Below are 16,115 nucleotides of genomic sequence, written 5' to 3' on the forward strand. Positions count from 1 at the left end.
CCATTTACAATGACATGGATAGAGCTACAGTGTATTATGCTAAGCAAAATAAGTCAGTCAGAGAAAGAGAGATACCATATGATTTCACTCATATGTGGAATTTAAGAAACAAAACAGATGAACATGGGGGAAAAAAGAGGTAAACCATAAAACAAACTCTTAATAGACAGCAAATTGAGGGTTGCTGGAGGGGAGGTGGGCAAGGGGTTGGATTAAATGGGTGATGGGTATTAAGGAGGGCACTTGTGATGAGCACTAGGTGTTGTATGTAAGTGATGAATCACTAAATTCTACACCTGAAACTAATATTACACTATATGTTATAGTGTTATAGAATTTAAATAAAAACTTGAAACAAAAAAGTAATTAACCCCAAATAATAAAGTTAAATCAATTTTGCATTCCTGGGATAAACCCACTTTGTCAAGATGCATTATCCTTTTTATATATTATTGGATTAAATTTGATAAAATTATAGGGGCACCTGGGTGACTCAGTTGGTTAAGTATCTGACTCTTGATTTCGGCTCAGGTCATGATCTCAGGGTCGTGAGATCAAGACCTGTGTCGGGCTCCATGCTCAGCACAGAGTCTGCTTGTCCCTCTCTCTCTGTTCCTCCCCCTGCGCTCTCTCTCTCTCTCTCATAAATAAATAAAATCTATAAAAAATAATAATAATAATTGAATGTCCTACTCTGAAGTCACAGTCTAACTTGGTGTCTTAAAAGACGTTTTAAAAGCTATTGTCGGTCATCAGGAGGCCTAGGGCTACAGCAGACCCAGGAACTGATGAGCTGAATAGACAAAGCACAGTCCCTCTCCTCCGCCTGCATGGAAAGACAGAAAACAGATTGAGGGAGCAGGAGGCCTCAGCCCAGCTGTTTCTGCTAGGTCCTGCCCATGGTCTTCAGTGACCTCCTGCAGCAGGTGGGAGGTGTCGGCCGCTTCCAGAAGACATATTTGCACAATTTTTTACGGAATTTCACTGCTGCCATCCCCACTCACCACTGCCGCCCACCTGCAAACGCCAACCTCAACAAAGGCAAGACAGGCAGGGGCAGCCCAGGTCCTGCCTCCCTTTCACTGTCCCCCAACAGGGACTGCTTTTTCCCAACAGCACAGGGGCCACAGAGCCCTGCACCAACGGCTGGATCTATGACAACAGTACCTTCCCTTCTACCATCATGACTGAGGTGAGGATACCTGGGCCCCCTTGTCCCCCCTCCAGCCCCTGTGTCTCCATCTTATCATCCCCACACACAGACACAGACACTGTGTGACCCTAACCTGAGTTTGTCTAAATGTGGGAAAGCACTGGAGCTGTGAAGACCTTTGCCTAAAATGGAGGTGAGAGAACTGTGGTTGGAGTTGCAGACTTTCTGGTACAAGAGATTATGGAATCCCTCACAGGAAGCTACTCTCTGCCCCTCTGCCTTCACCAGGGAGAAACACTACTCAGGGAATCTAATATTCTGCTTTGGTTTCCCTGGGGAAGTGGACAATTCACACTTCCCTAGGAGGTGATAGAGAAGAAGAGAGAAAGGAGGTGTGCAGGTGGTGGAGGGCAAAGGGAATATTCCTGAGCAGGAAATATGGGGGCTTAGAGTCCCAGAGACAAAACAGTTTTCTGACTTCATCTAGATAGAGTTTTCAGCAGCTGAGACCAGGCTGCTAAGTGGTTCATCCAGCTGAATTCTGCACTTCGTATCTGTCACATCCATCATGCTCTTAACATCTGTTCTAGTCAATTGTCTTTTGGTTGAGAGGAAGAGAAGATCTCTTGAATCGGCTCATGGGAAAAAGGGGTATTACTGTAAGGATACATAGATTTGGAGGCGCCTGGGTGGTTCAGTCATTAAGCATCTGCCTTCGGCTCGGGTCATGATCCCAGGTTCCTGGGATCGAGCCCCACATCGGGCTCCCTGCTCAGCGGAAAGCCTGCTTCTTCCTCTCCCACTCCCCCTGCTTGTGTTCCCTCTCTGGCTGTCTCTCTCTCTCTGTCAAATAAATAAATAAAATCTTTAAAAAAAATTTTTTTAAATGGATACATAGATTTTAGGGAATCCAGGGATGGGAAACAATGTGTGTTCAGCCTTGTGGAAGCTGGAACCAGGATTTGGAGTACCAGAGGCATCTCTATACACTCACTCTCTCCTTCTCAGCCCATTTTGTCTGCATGTTCATCTTGTAAGATGTCCACCAGTCCCAGATCTGCTCCATTATCTCTCAGATTTAGGGCCCACTACCAACCAGAATGTTTCTGTGTATCTTAATCCAAGTTCTTAGAAAAGGCTCCGATTGGCTCAGTGCAATGACACTGATGAACCTCCCCTTACCCTGCAACTGGCTCAGGTGTCCACCCTTCATCTAATCATCATGCCAAGGCACAATACAGTGGAATTATGTAACCCACTGCTTATTAGTCAGGGATTTGCAGAGAAAATGCCCTAAGAAAGGGCTAGAGTAAGGCATAGTCCCCAAACTTGCCTAATGCAGGATCTGCCTGCACTAATCAAAATTAAGCCATACTCCCACTAGACAGACCCAAGACACAGAAACAGAAGGTGCCTAAGCATGGCTAGTCCTCCTTCCTCTGAGGTAAGCAGGCATTATATGCCATCCCCCCCACCAGGCATAGTTGGGGGGATTTTCTTCATTATTTGCCAGCCTCAACCCAAGTTCTAAGACATCCTTATCCACCCATCTTAATTTATATGTTATGGGGAAGCAATTCTGCTTCCCCATTTCCCTTCTTAAAACTCTACGTTCTGCTTTCCAAGGTTGACAATACTCCAGGATCTATCAACCTAGCTTTTGCTTTTCTGTTCAAAAGAGCAGGCAGTTGTTTGGGTTTTTTAAGATTTTATTTATTTATTTGAGAGAGACAGTGAGTGAGAGAGAGAGAGAGAGAGAGAGAGCACGAGAAGCAGACTCTCCCACTGAGCAGGGAGCCCAACACGGGGCTCCATGTCAGGACCCTGGGATGATGACCTGAGCCAAAGGCAGACACTTAACCACCACCCAGGTGCCCCAAGAGCAGGCAATTTGACCCAAAGCTCATATTTCTTGCCATGTAGGACAAAGAATCTGGGTAAGTGAGCACCTTGGATTTCCTTCAAAATGGAGACTTGGTAGTAATGTATCATGTTTTGTTTCAATGGCTGACAAAGTCAGATGCACATAGTTCTCCCATTCCCTGAGATGTATGGAGATTCCAAGGATAATCCATCATCCACCACCACACATGAGCATGAGGCACTAAAAGTCCTATTTCATTAGCACAGCCAGGATACCTCTTCCTTGAGCCAATAATGTCAAAGACTGTGCCTGCACCAGAGAACATTTCATTAGGATAATAGGCAGCTTACATGTATAACCCAATGTGAAGCTGGACCTTCTGAGTTGTGAAGCAAATGAAATGGCTCGCAAGTTAACAGGGGCTGTTTAAGCAAGATGCCTAATTTTAGTGAAGACACCCCACCCAAGCCACATGCTGTATCTGGTAGGCACAATAGCACAGGTCACCTGAGAGAAACAAGGCCCAGCTTGCCCCTTGGAATGACCCAACAACCCAAAGGGATGCTTCAGCACTCTGAATGCAAAGCAAAAGATAAATAAGTATAACAAGAAAACAATGCTGGATATGGGTGTATGGGTTATAATAAAATCCTGCCTGAGCTCTTCTCCTTGTTTTCTTCTCAATTAAAATGTCCTGAGCAATAACTAGCAGCTTCCATCTGAACTATATTAGTCAGAATCCTTTTTCACAAATGGCTGCAATTTAATTCAAGCTAATTTGAGTAGTAAAAGAGTGTATAAAATCTCCCACAACAAAACCACAAGTTAGGCAGAGATGTAGCTGGCTCTAGGGACAACAGTAACCAATACCATGGATGTCATCAGGATCCTTGCAGGCTTTCATCTGTGCTTCTCTTTGCATGCTGGGCATGTCCACTGTGCATAGGACCCTTCACAAGGTGTTCACTGACCCTTCTAGTATCAATCCTAATGACTTCCTCACCAGTGAGAAAAAGGGCTTCTGTTTCTCAGCTCTGACTTCAAAAAAATTCTAGGAAAGGGGCGCCTGGGTGGCTCAGTCATTAGGCATCTGCCTTCGGATCCAGTCATGATCCCGGGGTCATGGAATCGAGTCCCACATCGGGCTCCCTGCTCCATGGGAAGCCTATTTCTCCCTCTCCCTCTCCCACTCCCCCTGCTTGTGTTCCCTCTCTCACTGTGTCTCTCTCTGTCAAATAAATAAATAAAATCTTTAAAAATAATAATAATAAAATAAAATTAGAAATTAAAAAAATAAAAAAATTCTAGGAAAGACTTATTGGCTGGCTTGAGTCATGTTCCTACCCTTGGTCCAATGACTGTAGGGCAGGGAGGGCATGAGTTATTATGAATGACCCAGCCTGAGTCTCCTTGTTCACTCCTACTCTGCAGATGTGAACAGCCACCACTTTACCTTTCTACTTCCTGGTTGTACTGCCTTTTGTTTTCTCTTTTTCTCTTTTTCTTTCTCCTGAGGCCAGTCTCATAGCATCTGTCATTTATCATAGCCTCTCTCAAGTTAGCAGGGCAGAGCAGTCCTAGGTAGCAAATCTCTTAGTCAAGCTCAAACCCAACACTGTTTATTCCAAGATATTGTTAGTGGTAGTGAAGTATACATGAAGATAGGGAAGTATACATGAAGATAGGGAAGTATACGTGAAGATAGTGAAGTATACATGAAGATAGGGAAATACACATGAAGATAGGGAAGTATACATGAAGATAGGGAAGTATACATGAAGATAGGGAAGTATACGTGAAGATAGTGAAGTATATATGAAGATAGGGAAATACACATGAAGATAGGGAAGTATACATGAAGATAGGGAAGTATACATGTAAGATAGTGAAGTATACATGAAGATAGGGAAATACACGTGAAGATAGGGAAGTATACGTGAAGACAAGGAAGTATACGTGAAGATAGTGAAGTATGCATGAAGATAGTGAAGTATGCATGAAGATAGGGAAGTATATGTGAAAATAGGGAAGTATACATGAAGATAGTGAAGTATACGTGAAGGTAGTGAAGTATACGTGAAGATAATGAAGTATGCGTGAAGATAGGGAAGTATACATGAAGATAGGGAAGTATACGTGAAGATAGTGAAGTATACGTGAAGATAATGAAGTATGCGTGAAGATAGGGAAGTATACATGAAGATAGGGAAGTATACGTGAAGATGATAGTGAAGTATACATGAAGATAGTGAAGTATGCGTGAAGATAGGGAAGTATGTGTGAAGATAGGGAAGTATGTGTGAAGATAGGGAAGTATACGTGAAAATAGGGAAGTATACATGAAGATAGTGAAGTATGCGTGAAGATAGGGAAGTATGCGTGAAGATAGGGAAGTATGCGTGAAGATAGGGAAGTATACGTGAAGATAGGGAAGTATATGTGAAGATAACGAAGTATACGTGAAGATAACGAAGTATACGTGAAGATAGTGAAGTATGAGTGAAGATAGTGAAGTATGCGTGAAGATAGGGAAGTATACCTGAAGATAGGGAAGTATACATGAAGATAAGGAAGTATACATGAAGATAGGGCAATACACATGAAGATAGGGAAGTATACATGAAGATAGGGAAGTATACATGCAGCCCACAGTGCCACAGAGCACACAGCAATATCTGGTATCTGGGGTTTTAGGAGCACATGAAAAGAACACAGATGGCAAAAGCCAATACTAACCCTCGGATGGTGTAAGGCCCACGAAACTGTTGCTTTCACAGATGACAAGCACCTTAGAGCAGACCAGAGGCAGAGAGATTTTTTCTGAGTATTCTGTATTCATGGATCAATTTCTAATCTGGACTACATATAGATTTCATCACTAAACTGCATACAGATCTTGTTCTCTTTGCACTCCTCTGACTTCTTACCTCTTTCCTACATCCTCTTGTTTCTTATCCCTCCATTCCTTAGCTCCTATCTATAATATCCTTAACCCACTCACTACAGTGTGTCCCACATGACTCTCCACAGTCATATTCCATTCACGTATTTCCATTAAAGTATTGTTAAAATTAAGTCCCAGCCTGACACAGCGCATAATCTTTTTCAAATTAAAGCTATATCAGACAACACATAGAATTATAGAATAGCAGTTATTTGAATAAAACAGCAATAAAGTCCATTGCTCTTTGGAGAAAGTATTCAGGGGCTGACATCCCAAATTCTACAACATGTGAATGTGTGTATCTATGGTAAAAGTCCTACATAATAATTATATTCACAAACAAGGATTTCTCTCCAACCAAATCAAAATTATCAAGTAACTACACTTGAAAGATGAATTCATCTGCATATTATTAACCCATCTAGGGGGAATTCCCTAATTGTCCTGGTCATTCCAGCCCTTTTTCATTTTTTTGTTAACAAAAGAAATGAGTTTTAAAATCCACTCAGAAGTGTATAAAAATTAGATCTTACTCATAAAGGAAATGCCACATCTCTTTATTATTTTGACTTAATTTTAATGGCACATCTGTCAGCAATATGATTTTTCTGCAGGCTCTAGAGCTGTTTTACTCCACCTAGAATGGAAATACTTTCAAAATGACAGTGTTTTCTTCATATTCATTAAAAAGAGCAACAAAATTTAAACTATCAGTTACAGTATCCAATTGCTGTTTATTTCAGGATTGCAAATAACCACAACCCTCTCAAATTTGGTTATGGGAAGTTAATGGAAGGATACAAGAGTGTTTCACAGAACCCAAGGTCAAGAACTCGAGCCCACCCTTTTGAGAGACTGGGATCAGGTAGCTGAAGGGAGCACTCCATCCCGATTTCTCTGGCACTGACTAAGCTCTCACCCTGACTTCTCTCTGACTAGAGTACTTCATTCTCCCCTCTCCCTGCTCCCTCTCCCACTCTCTCATATTTCAGCTCCACTTCTACATTGTGCCAAACTTGGCCCTCCCACCCTACTTTAGGTATCCTTATAAATCTTACTTCCCTGAGTCACATTTCCAAGTCTGTAATAAAAATATCCTGATTAGCTCAATCTAGCTCCTGGGCCAGGTTTCTTCAGCTATGCCCAGAGAAGGTCAGGTTCAGGAGCCCTAAAGGAGAGTGAGGGGTTAGTGCCCAGGGAAGGGGATGTAGTCTGAGCTGGCATCCCAAAAGGCAACTTTTACGTGTTTTGAAGTAATATGAATCAATCTTGCCAGGAGAAAGTGATGAGAAAGATTGTGTGGCAGGGGGAGGGAAGCACTCTCTATGTGCTGGTCCCAATTCAGGACCCCAGGAGAGGGGTAGTTGGGCTTCCCTGGGGCCAGTCCAGCTCTCCTTGACCCAGCTCTTCTTTCCTCACTGTGGGACCTTGTGTGCACACACAAGACCTTGCCCCAGTTGAGCCAATCCATTTTCATGGCAGGAATGCTAGTTGCAAGCTTGATGTTTGGGACCTTGACAGGCAGGTCCCTGCTGGATCAGGAGCAAAGGGCTCTCTAGGCTGGACATGGAAGGAAGACTGGCATCCCTGAGGATCCAGGGAGGGACACATGCCTGATCCACCCAAGTCTGACCATGTCTGGAAAGTCTGTAGGAATCACACAACAGTCCATCAGCACTTCCCATGCTTCACTTCACTTCAATGTGAAGCCAACATGAGTGGAGTGGTACTATTACCTGCATTTTGCCAATTAGAATACTGAAGTTCAAGGATATTAAATAATATGTCCAAATTGTCTGGAAGGAACTCAAGAAAGTTGTCAGTTGTGAATTCTGAGGAGTGGAATTGGGAAGAAGAGAAGTTTTCACTTTTCATTAATATATTTTTTAACTTTTGTGATAATTTATTATTTTATGACTGTAACAAGTAAATATTTAGTGTTTACTTTTTTAAAAGAAGAAAGTACAGTCACATAGCTAGCTAGAAAGTGACAAAGCAGGACAAAAATCTAGATTCCCCGACTCAGATCTACAACTTACTGTGAGTCCATGGGAAAGTTACACAACCTCTCTTAGGCTTGGTTCTTCCATCTATAAAATGGAGGTGTTGGTCTAAAAAATAAAATTTGCAAATATTAGAAATGTCATAGCAGATCAAAGGTACTCAAAATCAGCTTTATTCTTCACAAAATATAAGCCACAGCCATATCCATTTTCCAAAGCATAAACATCGCAAAAGATTTTTTAAAAAATTAAAGATCACTATCTATTGGGAGAGGTCTGACAGGAGTCACTATAGACCAACAGCCAAAGTACCAACCACACCTCAGAGCACTGGAAGCATTCCAAGCCTTGGAAATTTGTTAAAAATTAGATTTCTAGCTTACCTTACAGGACATGACTGGGACTCATCATCCAAGTTGTTTTAAACACACCACTATGATTCTGATGAGAGGGTGTGGGCCCCTCCACCAAGGTGCTCGGGGATGTGTCAGGACCCTGGACAGCGGCAACACAACAAGCCTCCCAATACTCAGGGCCCTAAGATGCCAGCCCTCACCTTATCATTCCCCACTTTCCATCTCAGCACCCACCTCATGTCACATCTGGGCAACCTCACATGCATTTTTATATTCCCAGGGCACCAAGGGCAAGACATCCAGGGAAACGGGCCAGAGAAGGAAGCAATGTGCTCTCTGTACATGTTTCCTCTCCCCACCACAGGCTGGGCTCCCCGAAGGTGCTGATCTGGACCCATCTGCAGTTAGTGGTGTCTTCTGCCTTCACATCCAACTTCCCAGCCTACTGTGCTTGCCGCTTCCTCTCAGGCATGGCTGTGAATGGCATCAGCAGCAACTCTCTGATGTTGAGTGAGAAGGGCCCTGGGAGGGCCAATCTCCTGGGGACTCCTGAGTCACAGGGTTTCAGTGGACCAGAAGACCTGACAAATTCAGACCTCAGCTCCTTCCCTGAGTGAAAACAGAGTCCACCTTTCCCAGCATCCCTGCCTATCAGGGCCTTTCCTGGAGTAGGCTGAGCCCAAAGCAGAAGGAAACTAAGATTACAGCCTCTTTGGAAGTTCTGATCATTTGGGGCTGGAATCCATCCCAGATATTTAGGGATCCCTGACATAATGAACTAAGTAAAGACTTGATAGAGATTAGGTGGGGTTCCTTAAAGAGGCCAATCAAACTGTGAGCCTTTAATTCAACATTCATTTACTGAACACAATTTTTTTCTTTCAGATTTTATTTATTTATTTGACACAGAGAATGAGAGAGAGAGCACAAGCAAGAGAAGCAGCAGACAGAGGGAGAAGCAGGGAGCCTGATGCAGGGCTCAATCCTGAGCCGAAGGCAGAAACTTTACCAACTGAGCCACCCAGGCACCCAACTGGAAACCATTTCAAAAGGAATTTTGTGTCAGACCCTAAACTGGGGATACAAAGTGAACAAGAGGACACTATCCATGACCTCAAAGAGTTAACAGTCTACTGGGGGAGACTGCCAAGCAGTTACAAATTAGTGTGTTAAAAGCTGTGATGGGGGCCATCCTGTGTGATGTGGGAGCTCAGAAGTGGGAAAATCTCCCCAGAAGAAGTGATATCTAAGGGGCGCCTGGGTGGCTCAGTTGTTAAGCATCTGCCTTCAGCTCAGGTCATGATCCCAGGGTCCTGGGATCGAGTCCCACATCGGGCTTCCTGCTCGGCGGGAAGCCTGCTTCTCCCTCTCCCACTCCCCCTGCTTGTGTTCCCTCTCTCTCTGTCTCTCTCTCTGTCAAAAAATAAATAAAATCTTTAAAAAAGAAGAAGAAGAAGTGATATCTAAGCTCAGAATTGACTGGAAATTGAGGCAGAAAGTGAAAGGGAGTAAGGTTCTGGGGCAGAGTTCTAGACAAAAAATAGAATATACAACAGAATATACAGAGGCCAGAAAGTATGACCCATTGGAGGAAATAAAAGTGGTATAGGATGCCCCGAGGGCAGGGCTCATTCATCTCTATTTCCCAGGGCAAGCAAAGGGCATAGCACAGAGTTGCCAACCCTAATGTTTGTTGAATTAAAATGAGTTGAAGGAAGTGCAGAAGGAGTGGCTATAGGCAAAAGTGGTTTGGGGGAAGCCAGGAAATATGGATGTTTGGGTTGGGGACACCAAATTGGAGTATGCCTGGGAATTCAGAGCCTTCCAGCCCATCCCTTGCTCCACACACACGCTGAACCTTGCAATGATCAAACGACCTTTGCCTTACCCTCTGACGGGCCTGGAGGTGCAGAGTAGGACTGAGCTCAAGAGAGGAGTCCTTCTGCTCCAATGTGAGGATCCTCATAATCACCTGGAAGTGACTACCACCCCCCACATGCACACATACCTACACAAACCCTGACTGATCTGAGTTCTGCTCTTCTCCCCAGGCCTGGAGTGGTTGCCCATCCGTGCCCGACCAGGTCTGAGCCTCCTAATTGGATTTGTACCTTGACTTGGCCAGTTCTTCCCGGCTGACATGGCTTATACTGTGCCCCACTGGCACCACCTGCAGCTGTTGGTCTCTCTGCCTTTCTTTGTCCTCTCCATCTACTCCAGGTGTGTGGGGCCTGAGGGTAGGATAGAGGGTTCAGAATAAGTGAATAAGATGGGCAGAGCATCTCCTAGAACTCCCTCTCTTCCCCCCTAGTATCAAAGCAGGTGAAAGCAAAAAGAATCAATGCTCAGTTTGATAGGTGGGGAAGACCATGGCCCAGAGAGGAGTAAGACTTGTTCCAGGTCTCCCAAGAAGACAGTAGCAATCCTTAGAGTAGAACCCAGGGCTCCTAACTCCCAGGCCAGAATTCTTTCCACCTCTCTAAGGTGTCTTCCTGCTCTGCCCTGTGCCCTTCTCAGGCAACCACAACTCTTGTCAACCCAGGCTGAAGTGGTGTTCGCTCCTGCCCCCACCCACAGTTTCTTCATTGAGTCTGCCCTCTGGTACTCCTTCTCAGGGAGGTTGAATCTCACCCCAATGGCCCTGCAGAGAGTGACCCAGATCAATGGGAAGCAGGAAAAGAATGCCAAGCTGAGTGGGAGGTGAGAACCTGGGACTTTCTGTGACACCTCCCGAGGGCTCTGCCTACCCTTACCCTCAGCCCAGAACCCAAGACATCTGGTGCTTCCCAGGGCAGGGAATGGGGATATGGGTCCCTAGGGGGAACCCAGGCCCTGAGCCTCATCTATCCAAGCAGCTGCTCCAGATGAGTCTGTGGAAGGACTTAACCAAGGGCCTAGCCCAGCCCTCAATGTTGCAGCTACTATGTTCTTCTCATGTTCACCCCCTCTGCCTCTGCCTCATGCCACTATGGTAGGTCCATTCTTGTTCGGATAAGAGATGGAAAAACTGATAGACAGATACAGACTAAGAAAACAGGACAGGCTGAGAAGGCGAAAGGCTGAGGGAGGCCCCACAACAAGTGGAAAAGGGCACAAGTGCCCTGGAGGTTCAGAGGGTTCTACCTCTCCAGGGAAAGCTCAGCTGTCCCTCAAAATCTGAAGTTCCTTGCTCCCCTCCCAAGAGCTTTGAACTCAACCCCACTGCCCTTGGGGGAGAAAAGAAACAGCTACCCTCAGAAGCCCTAAGAGCTGTGTGTCATAGGCCCTCATATTCCCCTGAAGATGTCTGTAATCTTCTATTGCGATGCACACTGCCACATATTTAGCAGCTGAAAATAGCACACATTTATTATCTCACTTTTACTGTGGGTCAGGAGTCAGACCACAGCTTAGCTTAAGTCCCCCACTTAGGGTCTTACAAGGCTGAAACCAAGGAAACAGATGGTCTGCATTCTCATCTAGAGGCTCAACTGGTAAATAATCCACTTCCAACTAAGTTCACTCAGGTTGCTGCCCGAATTCATTCCCTTGCAGATGTAGGACCCAGGGCCCTGGCTTCTTGCTGACTGTTGGCTAGAGGTTGTCCTGAGCTTCTAGGGACAGTGTCCTCAGCTCCTTGCCATGGGGGCTTACCCAACATGGCTGCTTACTTCATCACGCCAGCAAGTAGAGTCTCAGAGTGGGTCTGCAAGCAGGGGCCACCCTAGAGCGTCTGCCACAATGTCTTCCTAAACACTGTGCAACATGTCTGTGGCAATGCAGTCATTTGCAGTTGACAAAGGTACAGCGATGACCTCACATGATTTGCATATTTCCATAATAGCTCTGAAGGAAAACTTACAGGTAATCCATGTTTATGAAGTAATATTAGGCAATAGGAATAAGCAAACACAAAAAATTTTAATGATTTCCTAACCCTATCTTTCAGAAACAACCACCATTAAACTACTGGCGTATGCCTGTCCAGACTTTTACTGTTTTTACATTGAGAAACATACAAACACACCATAATTTATATTACATGTAGTACAAAAATGCAACCATACTCTTCCTACAGCTCTAGAATCTTTTTTTTTTCAATTTTTGGTATTTATTCATTTAAGTAATCTCTACACCCAACATGGGACTCGAACCCATGACCCTGAGATCAAGAGTCGCACACTCCTCTGAAAAAGCCAGCCAGACGCCCCTAGAATCGGTTTTTCCTTCACATTTCATGAACATCTTTCCATAACAATAAATGTAGACTTACACAGTTGACTCTGTATTCTCACTAAAAAACCACCTCCAAATGGGCTCTATTCTCTTTGGCTGTGCAAAGGGCTGGGAGAGCAATGAAGGCAGGAGGTTTCCAAGGTGACAAGCAACTCAAGCCGACTCATAACAGACATCAGGAAAATGAGGCTCTACCTGTTTCCAGTCTAGGCTACGCCAAAGTTGTACAAGATAGGAGTGGTAGGGCAATTCATTGGCATGTGGTTTATTCATGCTAGTTGTTCCTTTGCCAGTAGCAGAAATAACAGGCAGACTCTAGAAGTTTGAGGGCACATGGGTTAGGTATATTCCTTATATCCACCACTTGAACCCTCCACCATATTACTTTATTCATGTTCTGCACACAAACACCTCCCAAACTCCATGTCTTTCTCATCTCTTCCCTTTTCTCTTCACACACACACACACACACACACACACACACACACATTAAAAAAAGCACTGTTTCTTCCTCTTTCTCATTTGCATGTCTCCAAGCATCTTGCTCCCCAACCTTTCAGGCTGTTGTTGATGTAGATTACTGTGTTGATCCAACTGTACCGACTGAATGTCTGCCCTCTCTAACCACAAAACATCACACACAAAACATTGCCAAACATGCAAGACCACTTATAAGATCTCTTATGCACGTTCACTGGCTGTATTTCCTTTCCTGGTGGTTTCTCCCTGTGTAATTACAATAAATTTACCCCCACCCTGATCAGAATTCCATATTAAAAGATTAAATAGTATCCCATAATTTTGTAATTTATATTACTAGTACGAGTGGTAAACACAAGGCTCTTTCCTGCTCTTATTATAAACAAGGTTGCCATAAGTATCCATATACAAGCATCCCAAGCATCTGTCTGATATGCCCTGGATAAAGCTTTAAAGTGTGCTCGTTAGGCCAAAGGCATGAAAATATGTAAGGCTTTTCACAGATACTGTCAACCTACTCTCTGGAAAAGTAATATTTTTCATAAGTGTATAAGATACCTTCATCCACAATGAGCACTATTGCTCTTAGAAGCAGAAAATACTATCTTGATGTTTTAATTCACATGTATTTGATTTTGGAGGAAGTTGAAACTTTCCTTCATATGATTTTGAACTATTCATAATTTCTTTTTCAGAAACTTTCTATTCATATCCCTTGCTTTTTTCTTTTTATTGACTTGTTAGAACCCTCTTTTACATTAAAGATACTAACCTATTACCATATATGACCAATATTTTTTGGATTGTAAAATCTCTTTTGAATGTATCACTTTTTAAAAATTAAGGAACTTTTAGGGTGCCTGAGTGTCTCAGTTGATTGAATGTCTGAATCTTGATTTCGACTCAGGTCATGATCTCACTGTTGTGAGATCCAGCCTCATGTCAAGCACAGTGCAGAGTCTGCTTAAGATTCTCTCTCTCCTTCTCCCTCTGCCCCTCCTCCTGCTCTCTCTCTCTCTGTCTCTCAAATAAATAAGTAAATATCTTTTAAAAATTAAAATTAAAGAACTTTTATTTATTTATTTATTTATTTAAATCTATCCAGTTTTTTAAAAATTCAGCTTCCATGTTTCAGATTACATTTAGGTTATTCTCCTCCTGAGTATAAACTATTCCCCTAGATTTTCTTCAAGCATGTTTATATTTGTTTAGGCTTTTATATTTTGTCATAATCCATCTGAAATATAGTTGAACATAAGTTAGGAAGTAGGATTCTATTTTTTCGCCTAGATTAGTAAATTGTCCCAAACCCACTTAATCAATATGCCAACCTTTCCTGGCTGGTGTGAAACACTACCCTTATCACATATTGTTTCTAGACTCTTCAGTCCCCTTGACTTGTCTGTCTATTCTGGTGCCAATACTATTCTGATTGATTCTTAGAGAGTGGCTCATATAAGATTGTCTTCTGCGGACAACCTCTCACTGTGCCCTTCGCCAGCCTTGTAGCAGGACACAGCACCTCATTGCATCTCTAAGGAACAAAGCGGCCCCACAAAGTGCCACTAAACATTATTGATTTTATGAATACTTCATGGAGAGATGGAAGGGATGTTTATATCATATACCACACAGCCAAAAAACTTAATAGGCATTTCTGCTTTCCCTCAAATTCATCCTTGGCTAACAACCATTGATTCTTGCCCTCTCTCTCCTGACACTTCTTCCACGTAACCTCTAAAATCTGCTACCAAGAATTTATCTCTAGTTGTAGTTTGCATACATCACCCAGCAAAGCAAAACTGCCATGAAATGAATCCTTCTTTCTTAGAATTCATCAGTTATTACTTGAACATCCCTAGGAGAAGGGGTCTCTCAAAAACACCTTCTCCCTCTACCTTCTCCCAGTGCAATCAACTATCAAAAGCAGGTCTCTTAAGACAGGGAATTGGGGGGAGTGTTGACGGGAAGACCTAAGTAAAAAACACTTTCTCCTACATAATTATACATAATTATAAAAAGTAGTCTAATATGTGATAGATAATATTCCATCTCTTATAGTTAAGAAAAGACATCCTTACCTATATCCAAAAGATAAAAAACCCACTCACAAGACTGACGTAGGCCTAAACAAAGAACAGATGTGAGAGCAGTTTGCTAGCCGCAGTTGTTATGTAGATGTGGCATGGCCATTACCCAAAGCACATCCCCTCTGCTTTTGCCCCAGGTCCACACTCTTGTTCAGCTTCTATGGTATAGTCATGAGTCTGCAAAGTTTTGGGATCAACATGTCTCTGTTCCAGGTGCTCTTTCCAACTGTGAACCTACCGTTTTATTTCCTGAGCGTTTTTTTATTTTTTTGAGAACTTTTTTATTTATTTGACGGAGAGACAGCATGAGTGGGAGGAGGGGTAGAGGAAGAGGGGAAGCAGACTCCTCACTGAGCAGAAGCCTGATGTGGGACTCCATCCCAGGACCCTGGAATCATGACCTGAGCCAAAGGCAGAAGCTTAACGACTGAGCCACCCAGACACCCCTCCTGGGCTTTTTGGTCACCAAACGCCTGGGCCACAGGCCTACCCAATGACCTCCTTGTTGCTGTCAGGGATCTGCACTCTGGCCTGTGTGATGACACCCCTGAATGAGCATGTCCCCCATTCCTGCTCTTGTCCTGGTCCCTTTCCAGAACCAGACCCTAACCTGGCAAAAGCCAGCTACCTAGAAGAGTAGTAAAGGCCCAAGACTCCTCCAAACCTCTCCCAGCACCCTGTCATCACCTTCATTTCCTTCCAAGCCACTTACTCCTCCATGTCCCAATAGCTGCATTAGGAAAGGGCTGTGTGACTAGCTCCATGAACTGCATCCTCAGGTACACAGGGGAGCTGTATCCCACAGGAATTCAGTGAGTGGGTGTGAAGTAAGAGTCCAGGATGGGACAATCAAGCCCCAGAGCCAGGAGGCTTCCAGTCATAAAAAGCACAAAGGTCAATCGTTCATTTTTTTAAGGCAAGAAAGGAGGACAAAAACATATAAAAATTAAGACAAATTAAAGACAAAAAGTAAGATGTATCAATGATTCCAACTATATCAGTCACCAAAA

The 16,115-nt window shown here is 43.6% G+C and overlaps 1 pseudogene; it reads left to right on the forward strand.

Moving 5' to 3' along the window:
- The first annotated feature begins 899 nt into the window (after positions 1–899).
- On the forward strand, positions 900–8,937 carry LOC148162594 (solute carrier family 22 member 6-like; annotated as a pseudogene).
- The last annotated feature ends 7,178 nt before the right edge of the window (positions 8,938–16,115 follow it).

The sequence above is a fragment of the Eumetopias jubatus genome, unplaced genomic scaffold (assembly GCF_037043125.1).
Source record: "Eumetopias jubatus isolate StellerSeaLion01/CBP00866 unplaced genomic scaffold, mEumJub1_p1.0 scaffold_13, whole genome shotgun sequence".
NCBI classification, from domain to species: domain Eukaryota; kingdom Metazoa; phylum Chordata; class Mammalia; order Carnivora; family Otariidae; genus Eumetopias; species Eumetopias jubatus.